Genomic DNA, 20,279 nt, shown 5'->3' on the forward strand with positions numbered 1-20,279 from the left:
ATATATATATATATATATATATATATATATATATATGTGTGTGTGTGTGTGTGTGTGTGTGTGTGTGTGTGTGTGTGTGTGTGTGTGTATATATATATATATATATATATTATATATATATATATATATATATATATATATATATTAGATACATTAATTATAAGCTTCATTTAAAAAATAACAGGACACTACAGTTTCAGAGTATGAGTGGTGCATAACTGCATTTTACAGATACAGTGCATCAAAATAAAACTGGATCTCTGTATATAAGCAAACTTTTCCCTCGCTATGTATTGCTTTATTGAAATGACACTAAGACAAAGAACAACTATGAGTAAGAATTCTGAAAATGCCCTAGATCCCAATGGTGTATTGTATAGTTTCAGGATTTCAGGATAAAGTTAATACAGTATGTAATATTTACTAATCACTGACAATGGACCATTTTACTACAAATATGACATTTTGTGTTTGAGATTAAGTGAAAGTCACTGAAGACGTCTCATGCATGACAAATGTAGTCTGTTCTCTGGAACCCTGAACAATTAAAGGTTCTAGTTCCAGACCATATGGCAGCTGTGAAGGCAACTGAAAGATCCAGACTTTAATGACTTACGTTACCAAGGCACCTTGAACAAAGTGTGCAGAGTTAACTGAGATGTCACTATCATCAGTGTAAAACATGTACTGTACCGCCTTCTTTCCGCATTTTAATTGCATAATATTAGAAATCATATCAGAGTGCGGATAAAATAATAAAATGTACCGGTGGACTTGCATTTGCTAATTAACTTGCGCATTAGTAGTTTTGAAAGAACCACATGTATCTGGTAAAGGTCAGTAGTCTGTTGTAGGGAAGATCATTACAATATAAAGCCTTGTGCCAGTCAGGTATGCCAGCATCCTGTACAAATGGTATGCTTGATGGTTAAACCTACAATGTTTTGTAACTTTTTATGTAGTGAAGTTTATGTAGTGTATACTATATGTCTAAAGAGCAATATGATGGTGGTCCACTGTGAAAGACGCTATATAAAAATAAAGTATTATAAATTATTATTATTAATTTGTTTAATTATTATATATTATTATTATTATTACACACTAAATATGTATACTCCATGTACTAAATACATCATTTACAAAAATGTGCAAATGTAAACACAGATGTACTTTATCAGTGCTGTAGTTGAGCTGGAACGCTCCAGGACACAGTTTAGGTAATTTTTTCTATAGGCAGAACCTTGATTTAAGAATTAACTTAAGAACATTTATCGATCTGTAATGAAAATGCTTATATAGCCTGACTGCATAATTTCGGTGCCTGGGCAGCAATGATGTGATTTATTTTCTGTTGGGAAATCAAATTAGTCTTTCCATTGCATATGCACTAAGAACAAATAAACAAGTGTCCAATTCCCTACATATCAGTTTTGATGGTACACTCCAAGTCTCTGATAACTGGCACACATGTTTGAGATTCAAATCACCAGCACAATTATCTCAGTTGTCCTTGTGGTGCAATGAAAAGAACATTAAGGACTTCTGTTACAAACTATTCTCCTTAAAACTACAGTACTTCTTTAATAAGGCTTTATTAGAAATGCTGATGAAGACAGCTGATAGCAAAAGTGCATCCTACAACTGTGGCCATAAACACAGGTTTAAAGATGTTCTGTACTGTACATCACTCACAGAGAGGTGATATACCATGGGGTGCCATGTGTAAAAAAAAAAAAAAAAAAAAAAAACAAAAACAAAAAAAACGTTAATATTTTAACATGTCTTTTTTTCCAGATTTAAATTAAATCTTGTTTTTTTTGTTTTTTTTCTCCAGATTTATACAGTAAATTTTGTGAAAATAAATTCAAATAATTTTAAATGTGTACATTCAGGTATAATTTATAAACATAATTACAATATTTAACATTTAACTAAATATTTAACTAAATATTAAATCTCTTAACAAGATTTAATATTTAGCTAAATATTTAACTGTGAGTCTGTATGCAAATGAGCTCTGCCCGCTTTGTGCTTTTGTAATGCTGAAATGTGCATATTTCCAGATTAGCGTTACAAGAGCCAATCAAATCACGTGAAAGCACAAAGCAGGCGGAGTGTATTTGCATACAAACTCCAGATTTAGCTGCCCAGTTCAATATTTAGCTAAATGTTAAATCCTGTTAAGAGATTTAAGATTTATTTCAATATTTAGCTAAATGTTAAATCCTGTTAAGAGATTTAAGATTTATTTCAATGTTAAATATAGTTAAGAGATTTAAGATTTATTTCAATATTTAGCTAAATGTTAAATCTTGTAACTAGATTTATGAAGTATATCTGAATGTACACATTTAAAAAAAATATTTATTTATTTTCACAACCTTTATAAATCTGGGGGCAAAAAATACATGATTTAAATTAAATCTGGAAAAAAAAAGTGTTAAAATATTAACACTAATTTTTACAAATGGCACCCCTAATATACTGTATGAATACCACAGGATATTGTAGAGATTAATGTTCTGAGCTGGTGCTGACCTATATGTTCATTTTGCCTATCAAAGTATGGAGTCCCTTAAAAAGTAATGTATTTGTTTACATAAATCCTGATTGTTTAATATAGTACTCTATGGCTAAAAGTTTTGCCTCACCTAGAATTTTAGGCTCCAGTCATAATTTAAAAAAAATACAAAACTATACGAACATAATTTTGACATTTTATATTACATCATTTAATCAAAAACTACACAATGACAGAAGTCTTGCCGAAGTCATAATAGTAGCACAATGTCACCTTATTAATCTGGTGTCAGTTTTTCGTTAAATATATGGAAAACTACAAAGCAGCATGAAAAGCAATGTTAAAGTAACACTGTTCTTCAGGTTTCATTCGACTTTATGAAGCAACATTTATTAATTCTGTAGGGTATGGAAAAACGTTGGTCATAGCTGTAGTTATTTAGAAGGGGTGTATTATGCACCCGACGGTTCGTTTCTACCAGTGTTTCATAAGATATGTATTAATCAAGTTACAGAATATTGATCGGTCAATTGTTCTTCAATTTGTTCATTTTCAAGAACGCCCTGATAAAGCAAACACAAAAGAACATCTTTCTCTTTGGTGCCTGAGAATGTGGTTAGGTACCCTATACACGGTTGCCACCACTCTCTCTTCTCCCCTCTACTCTAGAAGCAACACAGATTAACCCGAGCGGCAGGAGCACAGTACACTTCCAAAAAGTCTGCAGTAGCGGCCCCAAACGCAAGCTCCGAGAGACACTATGTGCACTGCTCAGCGGGAGTGCAGCGAGTTGTAAGATTGTGTGTGGTAGAGGTTTTGATATTAAGTGCAAAACCATCAGACCGAGATATCAGCTAAACGTCTCTATTTTATTCTCTCGCTCTCTCAAATACAAACGGCCGCTGCACCGTCTGCGTTGACTAAAAAGCGTTACTTGGAAATGGAACACAATTTACAAGGAGATAAACTGTGTACTGGCTTAAAGAACATTCTAGTCAGAGGTAGCCAGAAAAAGGAGAGTACTTTTGAGAAACACAAGGGGGGCTGTCAGTGACGCTGGTTTACAGAGCACGTCTGAGTGCGTGTGTGTAAGCACCTGGTGCCAGTCTCTGTTGTATAGGGATATGGGAAAACCCATTCTGAACTCTACCTCCCTCCTGTTATTGTGCACAGAGCCTGCAAGAGGACAGCTTTCTCCTGTGGAGGATGCCTAACAGGTAAGAGCACAATTTGTTACAGCATTTGTTTGGGGGAATATTGTTTGGAGCCTACAGTCAGCGTTCGCGAGAGCACATATAATCATACCAGGACTTTCTAAAGCTGATAAAGAGATTTTCTTTTTTGGAGGAGATAAAATACTTAGACAAAAACGACCGTGTCACAGTGTGCCAGGTGGATCAATGCATTCAGGCTGATGTGCTGGTCTGTGTGTCAAGTTAAATTCGCAAGTTACTCTTTTGGTGCAGGAAACGATGTCAGTGCACGTTATCCCTTTTATGTAAATACTCGACGCTCTTCATTGAATGGAGTTATGTGTCTGCTACTGAAGAAAACTAGACATGTGATATTAATCAGCTGGAATGAAATGCTTTGCAGACAAAGTACATTGGTAATACTGTGTTGTAGAATGTGACCGATGTCACATGGAACCAGTCAACCCGTCGGTGTTTTAGATGTAAATACTTCGGGGCAGTGTATGTCGCGGGGTTTAGTACACTTTTATGGGTACACAGGCGTTAGTTGTCATTGTTACCTTTTGATAAATAATTTCAACTAAAAGTTCACTGTACATAGGAGTCATTGACAGTTGACAAAACTGATTTTAATGTAAAAAAATATATATATATATATATATATAATATATATTTAGAAGTCTGTAAATAGAGGTCGTTTTTTGCTAGGTAGTTCAGATGGACTTGTTTAAACGAAATATTTGGATTATTGCCATCGTCATTTTTAAAATAGTATTTACCATACTTTATAACATGTCATTGTTGTGCTATGTTTGCATTATAAATTATTTTCATTAGCATTTGGTCATACAGATTTAAATAAGTGAATGTCCTTCTGTAGATTTGAGTGCAACAGTCCAGGCTGGTATTTACTGTAGTGTCACTTTCCCAAGTCACGCAGCGCCAAATACCCGTGAAGAATATTGCACTGAGATTGATTCTGTTGACATTATGATGACTAATACAAGACCAGCATTGGTACTGTAGAAGATTCATGACATTTATTAGTATCCTAGATAAGAAACTCAATAGAATCCATGCTGTTTAACACGGTTCTGTGGTCATTTGGCATTGTGTTTGTGTCCGGTCTCTGAAGTCTCGGGTTTTCCTTTACTAATAAAAGGAACAAGAGTTTCTCACCAGGGAGATTGAGAAGCAATTGACCAGTTATAGAAACTGTTTTTTTCTTGTATTAGTTTTAAAGTGATGTGTTGATGTGCGTGTTCTCTGTAAAGGTTTAAAACGTATATGTATTGTGCTGCTTTGGTTTCCTGGTTATTCGTGACAACACATTATGGCATGTCAGTTTCCATATCATGCGATTGCTTTTTCAATCAATGTGGCCAATGTCCTGAAGAGTGATAAAGAATTTGAGAAAAATAGCTCTGCCACATCTATTAAGACATAGTCTAGAAAACATTTTGGAGTATTTTGTGTGTTTGTAAATGAGCCCATAATAGATTATTTAAGTGAATACCTTTATCAAATGTCTAAAGTATTTATTTATTAAACAGCATTATTAAATAGCATATTATTTGTTGTCTTTTTACTGTCTTTATTTTGGTGTCTTTTGTGTTACTTCCCATGTTATCTATATATTTACTTGACAACAACAGACTTTAATAAAACCAAATTGTGTAAAGTGGAATGCAATGCACACCTGGTAATATGTAGGTTACATTGTTTCCAGACTGAAGATTTGTTGATGGCCTGATTTAATATGTTCTGATTAGAAATGTAATCCTTGCTAATAGCAATGCACCCTCATTGTTGCATGTATCTTAATGACACTGCAGGGTTAGATTGCAGGGGCTGTGCCTTCTCAAAGCAAGCCAGCCTGCAGTGACCTTCAAGAACAATAGTATTTCATCTGGCTGATGAAACAAATGAGCTGCAGAGCACAGTACACTCTCAGAGGCTGACTCCCAGATCTCAGCTGGCTGACAGCAACTTTATAAAGGGCTGTTAAGGACCAACTTAAAAATCAGTTTGCCTACCTATTGTTAATGCTAGCCATTCTGGTCCCCTTTTTCTCATCTTGAATATTTTTTAGTTCTTTGCTTTCTGAACATGGAATATGCAGATATTTCTAATGCAGCACTTTGAGTATAAATGTTACCCTTAAGTGCAAAATCACTCTAATAATTTAGCAGTAATTAGTGCATTTGATCAGTTGCATACTTATCATGATGCAGCTTGTCTTAAAAATAATCGTAAAAAAAAAACAAATGAAGAGCAAAATATTCTATAAAAAGGGAGTGAGTAATAGGGCTAAGATAATAAGATGAAAGAAAATAGATAGCACTTCTTTAAACAGCAATCTGGTGTTGGTGTGACACATTGGAGCTATCTTGCTACCGATAATCCTTTTCTGTTTCTATCCTCACATACTGGAGGAAACTCAATGGAACACTCAAAAGCATGTGTATTCTCAGTGTAACCGGTACCCAGCCCTTCTGAAACACAGTGGAACTCTCAAAAGCATGTGTATTCTCAGTGTAACCAGTACCCAGCCCTTCTGAAACACAGTGGAACTCTCAAAAGCATGTGTATTCTCAGTGTAACCAGTACCCAGCCCTTCTGAAACACAGTGGAACTCTCAAAAGCATGTTTATTCTCAGTGTAACCAGTACCCAGCCCTTCTGAAACACAGTGGAACTCTCAGAAGCTTGTGTATTCTCAGTGTAACCAGTACCCAGCCCTTCTGAAACACAGTGGAACTCTCAGAAGCTTGTGTATTCTCAGTGTAAGTACCCAGCCCTTCTGAAACACAGTGGAACTCTCAGAAGCTTGTGTATTCTCAGTGTAACCGGTACCCAGCCCTTCTGAAACACAGTGGAACTCTCAGAAGCTTGTGTATTCTCAGTGTAACTGGTACCCAGCCCTTCTGAAACACAGTGGAACACTCAGAAGCTTGTGTATTCTCAGTGTAACCAGTACCCAGCCCTTCTGAAACACAGTGGAACTCTCAGAAGCTTGTGTATTCTCAGTGTAACCGGTACCCAGCCCTTCTGAAACACAGTGGAACTCTCAAAAGCATGTTTATTCTCAGTGTAACCAGTACCCAGCCCTTCTGAAACACAGTGGAACTCTCAGAAGCTTGTGTATTCTCAGTGTAACTGGTACCCAGCCCTTCTGAAACACAGTGGAACTCTCAAAAGCATGTGTATTCTCAGTGTAACCGGTACCCAGCCCTTCTGAAACACAGTGGAACTCTCAGAAGCTTGTGTATTCTCAGTGTAACCAGTACCCAGCCCTTCTGAAACACAGTGGAACTCTCAGAAGCTTGTGTATTCTCAGTGTAACTGGTACCCAGCCCTTCTGAAACACAGTGGAACTCTCAAAAGCATGTGTATTCTCAGTGTAACCGGTACCCAGCCCTTCTGAAACACAGTGGAACTCTCAGAAGCTTGTGTATTCTCAGTGTAACTGGTACCCAGCCCTTCTGAAACACAGTGGAACTCTCAGAAGCTTGTGTATTCTCAGTGTAACCGGTACCCAGCCCTTCTGAAACACAGTGGAACTCTCAGAAGCTTGTGTATTCTCAGTGTAACCGGTACCCAGCCCTTCTGAAACACAGTGGAACTCTCAGAAGCTTGTGTATTCTCAGTGTAACCGGTACCCAGCCCTTCTGAAACACAGTGGAACTCTCAAAAGCATGTGTATTCTCAGTGTAACCGGTACCCAGCCCTTCTCACTGGTACCCAGCCCTTCTGAAACACAGTGGAACTCTCAGAAGCTTGTGTATTCTCAGTGTAACCGGTACCCAGCCCTTCTGAAACACAGTGGAACTCTCAGAAGCTTGTGTATTCTCAGTGTAACCGGTACCCAGCCCTTCTGAAACACAGTGGAACTCTCAGAAGCTTGTTTATTCTCAGTGTAACCGGTACCCAGCCCTTCTGAAACACAGTGGAACTCTCAAAAGCATGTGTATTCTCAGTGTAACCGGTACCCAGCCCTTCTGAAACACAGTGGAACTCTCAGAAGCTTGTGTATTCTCAGTGTAACCAATACCCAGTCCTCCTGAAACACAGTGGAACTCTCAGAAGCTTGTGTATTCTCAGTGTAACCAATACCCAGTCCTCCTGAAACACAGTGGAACTCTCAAAAGCATGTTTATTCTCAGTGTAAAGTACCCAGCCCTTCTGAAACACAGTTGTGTATTCTCAGTGTAAACCAGCCCTTCTGAAACACAGTGGAACTCTCAAAAGCTTGTGTATTCTCAGTGTAACCAGTATCCAGCCCTTCTGAATCACCCTAACCCTGGTAGATGTAAGAAATATCACTTTTTTGTTCTTTGTGATATTTCTTACTGACTTATTACTTACATACACTAGAGGCAGTGTTGCAAGGAGACGGTTTGATGGTTACAGTCTGGTGTACCAGATGTAAGACATATTTCTGAGAGCCCTATTGAGGTCACAGGAGTGTTTAAACAAACACATTTTAAAAAGTCTCCAGGATGAAAAGACTGAAACATAACATTCCCAGAGTCTAAACAACAAGAAGAATCAATTAAAATAACTGACAGAGCCATAACAAGTTGCTCTGTTAGTCCCATGCTATCAATCTTCTGTAAGCAATACATAAAAGAGCATAATTGGTGAAGGGAGTAAAAGGGTCTCAGGAGTTGTACAGTACCGTTGTGATCACAAGTTGGATTCATGTGTATAGAATAAAAGGCATGCTCCTGTCTGAAGCCCTTAGCAGACTTTTCCTATTCATCAGAATTGTAGGTTCAGGCTTCAAAAAGTTCACTGTGTCATTTGGCATTCCATTTGATCAAGAAAAGTGTTCGGACCAACGCATAAGCACTGCACCATTAGTTTTTGTGTTGTTTATGTGTACTTTTAAAATGGCACAGTAAAAAAACAGCTAACAGTATATGACTACTGTGCTGAATGCTCTGTATTGCGTTTGTCATAGGCTTCTTCTGTCCTGAAGGAGGCAACCCCTACAGTATTAAATCTAGATAGCATTGGTAACCAGCCATGGTATTTCATGTAGTTGACATGGTATTAATTCAATGGCCCATTTTCCTAATGAGACAGCTTCCGGCTGGTTTAAAAATTAATGCAATTACACAGGAAATGAAGCTGATGCACAAAAACGGAGTCCAGTGTCACAATAAATCAAAGTTAACCATCTCTGACTGCTTTTCTTGTCATTACCCGTATGTATCTCAACAGCTGTGAAAGTGCAGGGAACTGATTCAAACCACTTTTTAAATGTTAGCTTGCATAGTTCAGGGGGCGTGCAGCAGGGGGCTTCCAATTTCCTGTCAATTAGTACCTATTTTCTATTTCAGCCCTGATCACTTGCACCTTCACTATCTAGCGTTTTGTTTTTGTAGCAAACGCTCAGATGCCATCTTTTTGTGCTTCACCGCTAATCTACACTTCGTTGCCTTTCACTGGAAGTCAATTCTATGCGCAGCGCTCCCAAGATATTATCAAATGTTTTCCTACCTGCTCCAGTGCTGCTTCTCGTAATTCAGCTTCTCCATTTGGCTGCAGGAGCTCCAGGAGCTCCAGGATTAGTCTTTCCTGCTCTTTCCAGCCTCCAGCCCAGCAACAGCACCGTCCAAACCGCAGCTTCATTTCTCAACTCGTCCGCATCTTTATTAGCAGACTGGCCCTCCACTAAAACCTCTAAAGCTTCTTCAACAAGACATCGACATTCCCGTCGGCAGCGTTTGCCTTGCCATAATTCCTCTTTTTAATCCACCACAAAGATCTGTCAGCTGAACATTCCTTTACTCTTCGCTTGCAATCAAGCACCCCTCCTCCGCTCCCAGAGCCAGCACAAATTACCGTTCCTTCACAAGATCCTGCCCTGGATTTCTATTACCTACGTTCAACGTTTTAAAGACCTATCCAGTCAATTTCATGCTCCATTTTAACGTGTGGCGGCTTGTGCTTTCGACTGGTTACAACAAGCTCCAACAACACTGCTGTTCTGCAACTTTTCCACCAGCACCTCTCAGTCCAGGGCTACCACGGCAATGCCCTCATTGAGCGACTGCGGGGAGTGGTAAGTCGCCATAGTGACCAGTCAGCTTCATCCAGCACTGCAAGCTCAGTGCTTCAGTACTGCAATCTTCTGGCTTACTGCTACTGCGCTTTCACAATCTGTGAGGGCTCGTTCAACTCATCGAATTATGACATCTAAATACTGTGTTAATGTATTTGTATACATGACTAACTGTCCTAAAACATGTAACGAAGATATTCAAATCTAAAAGAATACGCAATTGTTGTTCTACACCGACAAGGATTTTAATCACAATAACCAAATATATTCTACCTGGCTTCACTCAAACCAATGGTTAATTCTAATCATAACCGCTAGAGGGCAGTATAACACCACACATTTTATATAGTCTCTAAGATGGTTTGCTGTCACAGTGAAGCTCGCACGCTCCAGCTTTTCTATACATTCCTGCAGTTTGTTGTCACTCTGAGGGATTCGCAGGAGTCCCCCTCCTCTTCAAACTTTTGTAGCAACTGACGTTCTCCAATTTCAGCTCTTCCCCTCTTCAAGGACTTGGTCATTAAGCAGCCTTACTCAGCTGTTTTTGAGATGCTCAGTATCTACCATCATAGTAACGTCCTGCTTCACTACATCACGCATCCATTCCTGTGACTTATTCCTGTTCCCAGATTCGTGTTTCCTCATCTGGCGCTGCTCCTCCAATCCAACCAGCTTCATCAAAGTTATTTCATCAACGCGAGCCGGATCAATTCAGCTTGGTCGGTCCACTCACCCATCAAGTATCAAGTCCCCTTTCCCCCTTTTCCCCAGCAGGACCCCCCCCCCCCCCCCCGCACCCCCCTCCTCAGACCATCTGTTCATTGATTCCTCTCACTCCTATAATCACTCGCCTTTCGAGCAGACCTCCCTCCATTCCTCCACCCTTGCCTCCGAGCAGGCCTCCTTCCTCTCCACCCTCACCTCGTAAGTAGGCGTCCCTCCTCGACCACCCTCACCTGCGAGCAAGCCTCCCGTCTCGACCCCTCCCTCTCCTCCAGAGCAGGCCTCCCTCATCTCTTCCAGCCTTGCTTCTGAGCAGACCTCCCTCCTCTCCACCCTCGCCTCCGAGCAGGCCTCCCTCCTCGCCTCCGAGCAGACCTTTTCCTCTCCACCCTCACCTCCGAGCAGGCCTCCCTCCTCTCCACCCTCTCCTCCAGAGCAGGCCTTTCTCCTTGCCTCCTCACATGGCTCCCTCCTCTCCACCCTCGCCTCCGAGCAGGCCTCACTCCTCGACTCCACCCTCGGCTCTGAGCAGACCTCCCTCCTCTCCACCCTCGCCTCCAGAGCAGGCCTCCCTCCTCGACTCTCCCCTTCCCCCCAGCCTGATCACAAATGTGGGGAGCTGGTCCTCCTCTGCAGTTGATTCCTACATTCATTCATCCTTCCCTGATATAGTTGCTGCTCCTTCTAAAAATGCTAGCATGCCCGGAGTGGGGGCTACCTGTCTGCCGGGGCCACTAGAGGTTTTCCCCTAATCAGCCTCAAGGGGTTTTTTCCTCTCCACTGAGCAGCAGGTATACACATAGTCATATCCCACTAAATTACTAACCATCCTCCTGTTTGTCCCGTTTGTCCTTCTAGTCTTGTTTGTTATGCACTGGCATGTGCTGTCTTTTGTTTGTCACACGGTGTGGGAGATTTGGTCAGGAGCCGGGGGTCCATCCTTTTGGGGGGCAAGTGATCTCACTTCCTTGACCTCAGGGCAGACTTCAGCCTCCCTTGACCTTCAGGGGGGTTCTCACCATGTGAGTCAGAGTTGACCCCCGGCCACACTCTGTTCTTTCGCAGCTCCTGTGCTTATCTTGCCTCACTCAAGGCTGTTCTATACTCTGTCTCAGTTCAGGACATGGCTACTCATGCTCGAGTCCCATACTAACCTCTATGCCTTGTTCTTATCTCAGGTCCCAGGCAGCGTGAAGTCTCGGCCAATTGGGGGTCTAAGGAGCGCCCCTTTACAGAAGTCTCAGACGCTGGGTACCTCTCCCTCTCTATCTCCTTTTGTGTCCCGGTCTTCTGGGACCGTCTTCCTCTGAGGGGCGGCTCCCCAAGTCATAACCCTCATATGTGTTTTCGGTTGCTAGGTCCTTCGTCCCTGGGTCGTGTCATCATCGCCGCCCTCAGTCAGTGACCACTTTCTGTATCATGTCTTCGGTTGCTGGGTCCTTCGCCCCTGGGCTCGTGTCGGCATCGCCGCCCTCAGTCAGTGACCATCCTTCTATCCGGTTTCGGTTGCTGGGTCCTTCGCCCCTGAGTTGTGTCGGCATCGCCGCCCTCAGTCAGTGACCACCGACAGACTGGAAAATTGCAAACGTAAAACCGATCCACAAAAAGGGAAACAAAACTGAATCAGGTAACTACAGACCAGTAAGCCTGACTTCTATTATATGCAAATTTATGGAAACTATAATAAGATCCAAAATGGAAAATTACCTATATGGTAACAGGGTCCTGGGAGGCAGTCAACATGGAAAGGGAGATCGTGTCTAACTAACTTGCTTGATTTTTTTAAGGATGCAACATCGATAATGGATAATTGCAAAGCATATGACATGGTTTATTTAGATTTCCAGAAAGCTTTTGACAAAGTCCCGCACAAAAGATTAATTCTCAAACTGAACGCAGTAGGGCTTCAAGGAAACACATGTACATGGATTAAGGAGTGGTTAACATGTAGAAAACAGAAAGTACTTATTAGAGGAAAAACCTCAGAATGGAGTGTGGTAACCAGTGGTGTACCACAGGGATCAGTATTAGGTCCTCTGCTATTCCTAATCTACATTAATGATTTAGATTCTGGTATAGTAAGCAAACTTGTTAAATTTGCAGACCACACAAAAATAGGAGGAGTGGCAAACACTGTTGCAGCAGCAAAGGTCTTTCAAAATGATCTAGAACTGGGCAGACACATGGCAAATGTCATTTAATAGAGAAAAGTGTATGGTACTGCACACAGGAAATAAAAATGTACATTATAAATATCATATGGGAGATACTGAAATTGGAGACGGAATCTATGAAAAAGTTTTTGTTGACTCAGAAATGTCTTCATCTAGACAATGTGGGGAAGCTATAAAAAAGGCTAACAAGATGCTCAGATACATTGAGAAACGTGTTGAATTTAAATCAAGGGAAGTAATGTTAAAACTGTACAATGCACTAGTAAGACCTCATCTTGAATATTGTGTTCAGTTCTGGTCACCTCGCTATAAAAAAGATATTGCTGCTCTAGAAAGAGTGCAAAGAAGAGTGACCAGAATTATTCCAGGCTTAAAAGGCATGTCATATGCAGACAGGCTAAAAGAATTGAATCTGTTCAGTCTTGAACAAAGAAGACTACGAGGCGACCTAATTCAAGCATTCAAAATTCTAAAAGGTATTGACAATGTCAACCCAAGGGACTTTTTCGACCTGAAAAAAGAAACAAGGACCAGGGGTCACAAATGGAGATTAGCAAAGGGGCATTCAGAACAGAAAATAAGAGGCACTTTTTTACACAGAGAATCGTGAGGGTCTGGAATCAACTCCCCAGTAATGTTATTGAAGCTGACACCATGGGATCCTTCAAGAAGCTGCTTGATGAGATTCTGGGATCAATAAGCTACTAACAACCAAACGAGCAAGATGGGCCAAATGGCCTCCTCTCGGTTGTAAACTTTCTTATGTTCTTATGTTCTATCCTAGCTTCCATGTCCAGCTTCGCTGGTCTGCTACTAGAGTGGGCCTTGCCTGCTCTTCTATCCTAGGTCCGGTCCTTTCTAGTCGGCACTCTGTCCTACTTACCGCTCCCTTCTGCTTCTTCTGCCCTATCCCTACCCCCCCAGCTCATGGCCAGTGAACTGCATTGAAAATACAATTTGATTGCAGTTATTCCATTTAATGTAGTTGTAGTGCTGCCAACTGTAACTGGACTGGTATTAGTACAAAGTTTCCACACTGCGTTTCAAATACAGGTGTTTTTAAATCACCTGCTAGCCTGGTTCTCATTGTTTTATCTGACTGTGTTGCTCCCTTCTTGTTATATTATCTTAATGACACTATTACACAGGAGAAAGTTTTTGGGAGCTCCTGCATTTTAATTGGCTTGGCCAAGTTACTTGCTGGAGGTTTGAGTTTTATCCAGAGATAAAATGCACCATTTCCTTGAGTAATTGATTTTGAAATGCATAAATAATTAACTTGTGTTCATAGCTTTGGGGGGGGGGGGGGTGTCTCCCGCTGCAAACACCCCTGTCACTGTTTTTTACATCACTTAAAGTTTGCTTTGCAGATAAACTACGAGGAGAGTTTCTTGGCATAGAATGATGATTTGCACTGCACTGCTGCTGTTGTCACCCATAAAGAAGGCATAACAGGCTGTGCAAAAGGAAGAGTAACCCTATAAAACCCACAAAATTAGGCCAACAATGGTTTTCCAAGACTCCCTTTCCACTCTCTGAATAGTGACCTCAATGGCACCATTCTACAAAAAAATCTGCCGACTATACATATGTTTTATACTTATTTTTAAAAAAAAAAGTGCATGCTTGCTATACTTGGTTCTGTCAGCAATTGATCTGTTCTTCAAGACTGACGCACACTGTTCGTAGCATTTCCTATCACTACTGCTAAAATTGGTCATAAACGAGATATACTGTCAGCACACTGTTGATGTACTTGATACCCTGCCATTGTACTAAATCCAAAAATCATTTCTAATTATGTCGTGGACATCAAGCTGATTTATTTAAATCATGTTGCTTTACTTTTAAGCACAGTAATGGCGGATATAACTTAGCTACAGACAAGGGTAAAAACCCCACCCTGCCTATCCAAAAAGAAAGACAAACTAAAGCAGCTGAGTAAATGTGACCATGGTTAGAACTGTGTATGAAAGTGTCATGAATTTGTCTATTTCAAAGGGAAAGGTATGAATTTGCCTATTTCAAGATGAAAGATATGAATTCCTCTATTTCAAGGTGAAAGGTATGAATTTCTCTATTTCAAGGTGAAATGTATGAATTCCTCTATTTCAAGGTGAAATGTATGAATTCCTCTATGTCAAGGCGAAAGGTATGAATTCCTCTATGTCAAGGTGAAAGGTATGAATTCCTCTATTTCAAGGTGAAAGATATGATTTCCTCTGTTTCAAGATGAAAGATATGAATTTCTCTATTTCAAAGTGAAAGGTATGAATTCCTCTATTTCAAGGTGAAAGGTATGAATTCCTCTATGTCAAGGTGAAAGGTATGAATTCCTCTATGTCAAGGTGAAAGGTATGAATTCCTCTATTTCAAGGTGAAAGGTATGAATTCCTCTATTTCATGGTGAAAGGTGTATTAATTCCTCAATTTCCTCTATGCCCATACATACGTACATTCCTGAGTGTCACAGTAGAGCTTTACATACTGCCTGTAATGAAACTTGGAGAAGACAATCTTTTATTTATTGAGAGTATCAAAAGGTTATTGGGAGTATCAAAACATAGGAGCTATGAATTGTGTATTCGGTAAGTTTTAAATAATCCTGAAGCAAAGGATAGGTATATTAATTAATTCCCTGAAAGACCCCTAATCAGTTCAATTGTAGGTTTTGTTTATTGTTGTTGGGATCAGTTCAATGCAGGGGCTCATATTGTGTGATTACTCTACAATTCCCCAAGGTGTCATGCAGGACAGTGCAGGATGCCAGTGCTGCACCAGAGCACTTGTTGCCAGCATTGACAGGATTGAAGAACTGTGGGTTTCATTTCACTCTGCTATTTGTTATCATTAATTCATGGTTTACATAAGATTGTGGGACTGTCGCTGTATTAACTAGGGCCTAGAACTGTAAACACAACGCTAAATGAATTACCAAGTACTATAGTCTGAAATTCTGTAGTATTGTCTTGCCGTAGATGAACGTACTGCAGAGCATGCTTAGTCTTAGGTAGGGAACTGTGTTTTATCTCCTGTTCCAGCTATGCATTCTCTGAAAGCTGTTACAGTTTGTTGCAGATTACATCATAGAAGAACAGAAAAACCCTTCATCAACAATAATGGAATACTTAGCTATTTTGTTAGAAAATGGTTGTGGACATTGTCTTCCTGAGCATGTGAATGGAAGCATGATAGTTGCATAAGTAGAACAATTTCATTTCTGCTGCACTGTAATAGTGTGTAAATAATCAGGGCTGTTTATTTCAATTGCTATAATGCAATTCATTCTTTCCAAACCACAGCCCACTTTAGTGTCCTTGCTTGCAATTGCACTTGTTTGAGCTTCAAGAGATGACTGTTAAATCTTCCATTCCAGCAAGTATTTTCTTCATTAGTTCTGGTGTTTAAACCCATAAGTATTCCATTTCTAAGATTCTATCTTACAGTATAAGAATTTTTGGGATCCTTCATGTGTTAGAAAGCATAAAACATAAAGCAACTAAAAATAGTGAAATGGTTGGCTCTGCCATGTTAAAGGGCTTTGTGGTTCACACTTATATTTAGTTCTATAATTAGAATACATTTAATGTTTATCTGCATCATCAAATTGTAATTTAAATGTACTGTATTTTAAGTAAACACATTTCCATCCATTAAAGAGACACACAGGACATTATGTACAAAACTGCAGTGTTCCATTACAATTCCCTTGACTGTTTCAAGAGTTGCTTCATAAATGTTGGCGACTTGCAACGTTTGCGTCCCGAGGGATGACTAACTGTGTACTATATGTACAGTACAGTGGCCTTTTCACAAAACTACCGTTATATTTCTGAATAGTATTCATACTTTCCCTTGTAGTGTCTGCCCTGCATGTTCCAATTTCTTGTTCTCATTAGCTCAATATGTGTTTGCCTTCATTTTAAATTCAGTAATATACTTCATCCCTGAGCAATCATTGACTAGAAATTCATTCACTAAAACAAACAGACAAGTTTCAGATTGAATTATTTTTATCACTGTTGTTAAACTGATTATTTTATACTGCAGCCCTGTGGGATTTATTGTTTCAGTCTATAATTAGAAAAAAAAAAAAAGATATGACATTCTGCCCTATACAATATTAGGCCAATTTTAAAACACTAAAATAGCAGATGCCCAACAGTAGCGCAGGGTTGGTAGCTTAGAACCTTTCTGAACCTAGATCAGTGCCAACAGTTTCACTTACACCAGGCACCTTTGAGGAGAGATGGAGATGAGAGAAGTGACTCTGAGCAGCTTTTTACAATCAATCACTGGGTCGTTTTCTTATTCTACATGCAAGTCAGATGCCTACAGATACAAATTACTGAAAAACATATCTTAAGGAAAATCACCAAACAGATAATTTTGCACATGTAAACCAGTGCATATTTGTATCTATCTTTACAATGCCGGTGTAGTTTAATGTCACATGAACTTCTTTGGGCAGCATACCGATGACAATAACAAATTTAGTGAAAGCCTACTTTGTAGATTTGCAATTTAGTTTTTCAACTTCAGAATTCAGCACTACATGGCAATGCCTAGAAGTTGGAATAATGGCAGGATGTACCATTTCTCCACTGGCTTTTACCATGGCAATGGAAGTAATTATAAGGGCATCAAAATGGGTAGTGGGAGAAGAGCGCTTGGCTTCTGGAATGTGACTACCACCATTTCGAGCATACATTGATGACATGACAACAATAACTACAACAGTAGCCTGCACTAATCGGTTATTGGGCAAATTAACCAATAACATTGAATGGGCACAAATGCAATTCAAGCCCACTAAATCAAGGAGCATCTCTATAATTAAAGGTAAAGTAGTAGATAAAAGGTTCTACATTAATGGTGAGGCAATATCAACAGTGTCCGAGAAGCCAGTGAAAAGTCTAGGGAGATGCCAAGACTAGGATCTAAAGGACACAGTTCTTGTGGGAGAAGTTAGACAACAAGCAGTGGAAGGGTTGAAGACCATAGACAGCAGCGCTTTACCAGGCAAACTGAAATGCTGGTGCTTTCAGTTTGGTCTACTGCCAAGACTGCTGTGGCCACTGACTGTGTACGAGGTTTCCTTGACAACAGTTGAGAAGTTGGAAGCTTTAATCAGTTCATACGTTAGGAAATGGTTGGGCGTTCCACGCTGCCTCAGCAGAGTGGGACTTTATGGTAAAGGAATATTGCAGCTACCAATCTCTGCTTTAACCCAGGAGTTGAAGAGCGCCAAAGTCCGACTACAAATGACATTAGTAGATTCACGTGACAAATGTGTTGAAAACTGGAAGAAAGTAGACGGCAAAGAAAGCTGTGGAAGATACTAAGGCTGCCCTTCGAATCGGAGATATTATGGGGCAAGTTCAGCATGGAAAAAGAGGTTTTGGTCTCAGTTCAGCTCCTTCTACATGGCACAAGGCAACCCCGGCTCAACGGAGGAAGCTGGTAGTCAGTGAGGTGCAAAAGCAGAAGTTGAGGAACAGGTGTGTAAAGGCCATTTCTACAGGCCAAGCAGGGAGAATGGATGAGATGGGAGAGTGTGGAACAACACAAGATTGGTTAGCAAGACCTATGGACAATGGAACAGAGCAGGATCAGTTTCCTCATCAGATCAGCATATGATATTCTCCCATCACCACAGAACCTAAACCTCTGGGTGGGTGATGTCCTTTGTGTTCATTACCTACAACATTAAGGCACATTTTGACAGGATTTAAGGTGGGTCTTAGCCAAGGACAGTTTACTTGGCGCCATGACCATTTGCTGCGATGTTTGGCTTTAGCATTGGAAGACAAGCGTAACCTGACCAATAAGTTGCAACCAGTTCCATCAAAGCATTACACACAAAAGACAATATTCCTCCATCCAGGAGAGAAATCATCAAGAAAAGGTATTAAAATCAAGCCTCGCTCAGTACAACTGGAAGCTGCTAGAGATTGGAAGATGCTGGCAGATGTTGGTCAACGGCTTATTTTTCCACTGAGTTTGCTACCACTAACCTTCGACTTCGACTCATATGCCTTGTTCATCTGGTAGAGTTAACAGTGCCATGGCAAGATGCTGTGGATGAGGCGTATGAGAGGAAGAAACTTCAGTATGTGGAACAGCGAGGATGAAGAGTCCGAGTTTACCCAGTGGAGGTGGGTTGTCGGGGATTTGTGGCACACTCTATAACCCGGTTTCTCAGAGATGTCGGGTTCAGTGGCCAAGAGTTGCGTCACACAGTGAAGAACATATCTGAAGCAGCAGAAAGGAGCAGCAACTGGCTGTGGTTGAGACGGAAAGATTCTGGATGGGGATCTCAAGCACAATAGAAAGAAGGCAACGCTGATGTACAGGCAAGTAAGCTGGACTGAGCTGAGTTGGGGATGGAGGAGGGTGATGCTGGGATGCCAGAATCACTGTTGAGCCCTCTTGAGGTGTCGTGGGCTAGTCAACGAAACACAGAGGATGGAAGGTGCTCACTTGAAGACCCCAGAGTTGTACCCTACTTAGCTCAATCCAGACGGTTGTCATGCTGGTGCGCTGGGGAGACCGCACCATTGTGTGTGCTGATGCGCTGGGGAGGCAACATGAGCTGATCCCTGGAGCCAGCATTACACTTCAGCAATCAACACCAGACAAAAGGATATCTACGTCATCAGATGGAAAACAACGTAAATGGATGGAGATGCAGATGGAGCACATTAGTTTACTGCAAAGCTACGGCTTAGTTTGTGCTTATCTTGGCGAAAGCCGAGTTCAAATCAGCATGAAGTTCAACATCTACTCTCATGTAATGGAAATCATAATACCCATATCCGTTCTATAGAGGGACCCTAATCAGTTCATTGACTGCTGCATGTTGTGATTGATTTGTCTTTTCAATCCCACTGGGGGCTGGTGACAGAATCAGCATCAGCTTGATTCTTTCAGTGGCAGCTCAGCATGTGAAAAGAATGGGCTGCGTCTCCAGAGAAACCCCCTCCACACCTGCCCATGTGTGTGCTGGGAGCCCAGGCGAGAGGCAGCAGCCAAGCTCAACAGGCAGCATGGTATGGTGGACTGAACAATTCAAATGACAAGTGCGAATATAGAAAGGTTTGAAATGCACTCTGTATACCTTCACCATGCACCCATTGTTTATACTGACACCACTCTGGGTTTCCTTCTCACCTTTACAGCTGTGCATTTGATCACACATGGCATAGTTTTATAGCTTTCGGTTACTGTACTGGAACTGTAGACTTAAAAGAGCCAGTAGGTTCAGATTTGTAGGATAACTGAACCATCTCTATTGTCAAATTAAATTCTATTTAATTTCTTCAAGAAAACCAATCAGATGCCGATCATCAGGAATGATTGTGATAAATAAAACACAATTAAAATATTTTAATCATTATTTTATATTCATGACACTTATGTGCATAACACCCTGTTCATACTTACTGAGTCGGCCTTGGGCTGCCTTTTCCGTTCACAGTTGAGGTTTTAGGGGGCCTAAGTGCGTTCACATATGTGGCTGAAAAGGAAGCCTAAATTGTGGCGAAGTGCTTGTCGGGAATGTAAACAGTGACGTAAACACCGCATTCCCGG

General features: G+C 40.7%; 1 protein-coding gene across 1 annotated transcript in view; it reads left to right on the forward strand.

The window, feature by feature from the left end:
- The first annotated feature begins 3,360 nt into the window (after positions 1–3,360).
- Positions 3,361–20,279, forward strand: part of LOC121315467 (heparan sulfate glucosamine 3-O-sulfotransferase 5) — a 97,761-nt gene continuing 80,842 nt past the window's right edge. The window contains exon 1 of the mRNA XM_041249581.1: positions 3,361–3,741. The gene's annotated coding sequence lies outside the window, so the exon portion shown is untranslated. The remainder of the gene's footprint in view (positions 3,742–20,279) is intronic.

The sequence above is a fragment of the Polyodon spathula genome, chromosome 5 (assembly GCF_017654505.1).
Source record: "Polyodon spathula isolate WHYD16114869_AA chromosome 5, ASM1765450v1, whole genome shotgun sequence".
In the NCBI taxonomy this organism is placed as follows: domain Eukaryota; kingdom Metazoa; phylum Chordata; class Actinopteri; order Acipenseriformes; family Polyodontidae; genus Polyodon; species Polyodon spathula.